Source organism: Rutidosis leptorrhynchoides, chromosome 3, assembly GCF_046630445.1.
Source record: "Rutidosis leptorrhynchoides isolate AG116_Rl617_1_P2 chromosome 3, CSIRO_AGI_Rlap_v1, whole genome shotgun sequence".
Lineage (NCBI taxonomy): Eukaryota > Viridiplantae > Streptophyta > Magnoliopsida > Asterales > Asteraceae > Rutidosis > Rutidosis leptorrhynchoides.
Genome location: NC_092335.1, coordinates 16,261,472 through 16,267,471, shown reverse-complemented (window position 1 = coordinate 16,267,471; position 6,000 = coordinate 16,261,472).

The following is a 6,000-nucleotide window of genomic DNA, read 5'->3' as shown; positions in this document are numbered from 1 at the left end:
TACCACTATATTTTTATGATATTAAGTGAATTTTATAAATTTTATTATTTGAGATATATAAAAGTATATTTTTATCATATATGAATTTTAATATAAATTTTTATTTATTAATAAATGACTTGTATTATTTAGTATAATAAGATCTGATAAATATATTTAAATATATAAAACTACTATATATAAGTTATATAATAAACATGTATAGATTTTGGAAGTCATTTTGGGTCAAGTTGACTTTTGTTGACTTTTGCATGTCGGTCTCGAGCATTAGGATTGTGATACACTACGACTTGACCTAAATTGTTAGACAGATATTGACCAACATATAAATATATATACTTAATATAGGTTCGTGAATCCGAGACAAACACTGCACTTGTTCAGTGCCGTCATATACATAATTGCTACGAAATACAGTATTGTGAGTTTCATTTGCTCCCTTTTTATATATATTTTTGGGCTGAGAATACATGCGCTGATTTATAAATGTTTTACGAAATAGGCACAAGTACTAAAACTAATTCTATGTGGGTTTAAATCAGAAATATACCCTTAGCTTGGTAACATTAAACTACTTGTCTATGTACGGTAGGCGCGAATCCTAAAGATAGATCTATTGGGTCTGACAAACCCCATCCTGACTATGGGATGCTTTAGTACTTCGAGGTTATTTTAAACACACCTGATCTGGTGTACTTCAGAGGGTAAAACATGAACGTTAAAGCTTGTTACCGGGTGCCTACAACTTATAGAATACTTTTATACACTTGTGAGTGTACGGATATTTATAGAAACTGAAATCTTGTGGTCTATTACTATTACGGAAATGATGGATTATGATAAACTAATGAACTCACCAACCTTTTGGTTGACACTTTAAGCATGTTTATTCTCAGGTATTAAAGAATTCTTCCGCTGTGCATTAGCTCATTTTAAGGATATTACTTGGAGTCATTCAAGACATACTTTGAAAGACGTTGCATTCGAGTCGTTGAGTTCATCAAGATTAATATTAAGTCAATTATAGTTGGATGTAATATGAAATGGTATGCATGCCGTCAATTTTTTATGTAAAGAAAGTTTGTCTTTTAAAAACGAATGCAATGTTTGTAAAACGTATCATATAGAGGTCAAATACCTCGCGATGTAATCAACTATTGTGAATCGTTTATAATGTATATGAACGGGTCCTTTCAGTTGGTATCAGAGCGGTGGTCTTAGCGAACCAGGTCTTGCATTAGTGTGTCTAACTGATAGTTGTTAAGATGCATTAGTGAGTCTGGACTTCGACCGTGTCTGCATGTCAAAAGTTTTGCTTATCATTTTTAGTCGGAAATCATCTACTTACCATCCTTAGGAAATTACCTGCTTATCATTCTTAAGTCTAGACGCGTTTTCCTACATTTATTGCATAATAGTGTATAGACGAATTCTTATCTTAGCATATCTGTTACTGTGAACTTTGACTGACATCTTTCAAAGATTCCTCCGTAATTTATGGGATTTTGGTATTATATATACATATGTAAATTATATATTGAAGAATACCAAATCTAAATTCTACAATCTATTTCTTACCAAAAAAATTCTTTCCCTGATCATACAAGATGGATCCCTCAACCAGTTCGAGTTCCTTGGATTCCGACAGCTATGCCGATATGGATTTCCACATGAGCTCCGAAAGCAGCGTGACCGGAATGGATCAACCAATTAGCCATCATCTATTCTGGATGAATTAGGGATGTGTTCATAATCTACTTAACCATTGGAGACAAGAAGAAGGCGATCCCTTTCATCCACCACATTGCCCTCTTGGCAATGAACCTGAAGCACTTACCTTCGAACCTGTCCGAAACACCATTTTCTCTCTCATTTCCAGAGTATCTCGTCATGATTATATACTACACCAAATTCTAGATCTTATTTATCCGCTCGTCCGAACCGACAATCACCCCGGTGTAATAGAAGAAGTCAACGAGCTTCGCGCTCGGGTAGTGGCTTTGGAGAATATGGTGCAAAGGTTACAAACACCAGCAGTAGCACCAGCAGCATAACCAGTACCACCATCAACAACATCAACAGTACCATTACCACCACCAACAACAACCGCATCGCAAACCTCAACTTCACAATCTGTCCCACGAGCATCGACGTCATACGCCATGTAGATACCAAGGAATACCACAACGATGAAGTATTGATTCATAACTTCATTGGGGAAACATTCTACGGCGATTATGTAATTTCTAAAGTTTAGAAATTATCTATCTTAGCCTTAACCATAAATCAAATGAGTTTAATTTAATATTAACTCATTAAATCAATATTACATCTGAAGAAATATACACATATATATTTCCATAAAGACTGTAATAAAATTCTTTTGTACAAAATATTAATTGTGAAATTTTTTTTTAACGGGTAGGTAATACCCGAGAGATATATAAATTCACAATTAATATGTTACATTCTTCGAATCTGATTCAGCAAATAATCCATTATACTCCCTACTTTCACAACAATATACATTCTTTTATAGAAATCAAAACAACCAACTCATTCAAAATCTAATTACATATTCTGATTTTGAAATCCCAGAATTCGATTCAAGATATAACCGAAAGCATCACTCTTAGATTCCTACATCTTTCAAAACTATACTTTGACACTTCAAAACTGTCCTAGAACCTCATTTCTATTCATGGAACTCACAAAAATATTTGTATCATTCAAAATCTTAGAACATCATATGCATATTAACAATTACAATATGTGTTCAAACACTTCGAAATTCCTAAAGACATGCGAGATGATGATCCAACCACATATTACCCACTGTCATGCATCTGAAAAGCTCTCGAAACCAAAGTTATAGTTTAACACGTATCCGTGTCAGATCCTTTGATATTTATTACCAAATATAATTTTTCAATCTCTTTCCAAAATAGACAGTTTTGTCACAGCTCCAGCAAATCACCTTCATTTGTTTATACGAATAAACCTTATTATAACAATTACCCCTTCATCATTGTTACCGGGGAACCTTTCATATCTCGCCACATTAGCAGTAAACTTATCAACAACTTCATTAACCTTCGACTTAAGCCTCTCCGAAAAGCCACTATACTTATTCATTAAAACCCCATCATGTACTCACCTACATCCTGTAACAATAATTGTCACACCAACTACTGGGAATTAGCAATCAGTATTTTGAATTTCGCAACAATTTTACGTCAAAAGTTATACATATAACGTCTATCTCCTAGACTTACATACTTCGAATGTGAATTTTCTGAAAAACATCCCAAACTATGAACTAGTTCTCTGAAATTGGAAAAATGCTGATGAAGCAGCAAAAACTGTAAATGACTTTAACAGTCAAAAGTTTGATGATAAAGAATAGTATGGTGGTAAAGCTGAGAAAAAGAGAAGGTTTGAAACTGGAAAACGGATTGAGCAGACCATGAAGGAGGCTGTGGATAAATCACAAAGACTAAACCTGCCTTCAAAGGATCCAAATGATTCAGTGTCTACTGAAATCGTTAGCAAACACCTTACTTCTTATTCTAAACCTTCACAGACAAATCTTCTTCATCATCCATATTATCGTATCTTTTATTATAATATCTTCGATATTCCTGAAGATATTTTCACAACTATTCTTATCCGATATCTTTTATCTCTTCGCAATATCTGCGTTATAACATAAAAAGAAACTGTGTTAGTTTCTAAATTTAAAAAAAAATTTGAATTTAAAATAGGAATGTTTTTGAAGTAGTGTTGGGAACTGAAGCATGAGTTAGTATAATATAATAACACTTGATCAACGTGATTATATTACAGTAAGTCATGCTGAGTTTCTAATGGAACGTGATGATTCACAGAACATACCGTCATCATGTACTGTTTACACGACTCTTACATTCTACCCAATTTTCAAACATATTAAGAACATATCATCTTGATAGCTCTATATTTTCGGATATTCTGGTAATTTGCCAAATCAAGATCGTGCCATTACGATTTTCTTCTTGGAACATTAACTATGTTCATCCAAAAATTCATATCTACGAATTCTGGACTATTATCCGCTTGACTTAAGATCGGGAAGAGAAAACGAAAGCATGAAGCTCCGAAATATAATGGAAAATATAAAGCCCGATAACAACCCCGAAATTACAAACCGTGTATATAAATGCGTATAGCAATATAAAGACACGGGAGAATGAAAAACACAATAACCCCAAGGTAATGGTAGAAGAAAATAACTTCCTCCGGTGGTAGATGAAAAAGAAGAATGACAGATATGAAAGTTAAAAGTATATCAAGAATCAATACTGGATGAAGCATATTAATGAATGCTTTAAAGTATAAATTGGGGAGAAAGACTAGAAGGTGTGAGCTGTGGAAATAAAGAAACGAAGGGGGTGGAATTATAGTAAAATATCAGACAGAGAAATCGATACAGATTATCGCATTTAATCAAAGAAGATCCTGATTTCCTTAATCGCCAAAGAACCAAATCTTATTGCAAAGATTTTCTTTAAATCCCATGAATTCCGGAAATCAATCATAACTACGTCATCGGTTAAAACGAATATACGTTTACTCATTTCACTCTCTTGCGATAGCTTCACTTATACTCTTCGCGTAATCAAATTGTTTTATCTATATTACTCAATGATGATAAAACTCTATTTATCAACTCATATTCGTCATGAAAACATTTTTATAGTTAGCCATGACGACCTCGATCAAATTTCGGGACGAAATTTCTTTAACGGGTAGGTACTGTGACGACCCGGAAATTTCCGACCAAATTTAAACTTAACCTTTATATGTTTCTGACACGATAAGCAGAATTAGTAATGTTGAATCTCAAAAAGTTTGGAACTACATTCATGTAATCAATTACCCTTTGACCGTGTTCGACGATTCACGAACAATTATGTGTATATAGATATGTATATATAATATATAATATTAACTGAAAACATTAACAAAGTATTAGATATATGATACTTTACATAAACATATTTGTTTCGATATATTTATCGACAGAATTAAGAGATAATATCAAATGATTGAATTATTAGATACATTATGATATGATTACGGGCCTATGTTATGAGGTCCACTGTGATTTAAGAAATCTATTTTTTTTGACAACTCATTACTTAACCAGTATGATAAAGATAACGATATTTATATTTTATTTTATTAATATATATATATATATATATATATATATATATATATATATATATATATATATATATATATATATATATATATATATATATATATATATATATATATATATAACGATTTAAATTAATATTATATATATTTTTATACGCGTATTATACGTACATAGTTTTATACTTTTACTATACTTTAACTTTACCTTTACTTTACTTTTACTTTACTTTAACTTTAATAATTCATACTTTAATAATTTACTTTAATAATTCATACTTTAATAATTCACTTTAATAATTCAAACTTTAATAATTCACTTTAATAATTCATACTTTAATAATTCACTTTAATAATTCATACTTTAATAATTCACTTTAATAATTCATACTTTAATAATTCACTTTAATTCATACTTTAATAATTCACTTTAATAATTCATACTTTAATAATTCACTTTAATAATTCATACTTTAATAATTCACTTTAATAATTCAAAAATCTATTATAAATAGAATTCAATAGGTTTCATTATTTCATAGAAACTTGAAAATATATTTCTCTAAACTCTCTCAATCGAATTACATATATATATATATATATTTACTTAGTATTATTTCAAGATATTATTAGTATACATAAAATACTACGACGGAGTTATATTCAGACGATTTCAAAATAAGTTTTCAAATGGGATAGAGCTAAGGAAATTATGGGTTATAGCTATAAAGGTTATGAGTATTGATCGAGGGTATTGCTCGTGAGGTCAACCTAACGTTTATCATTTTCGTTGCGTCT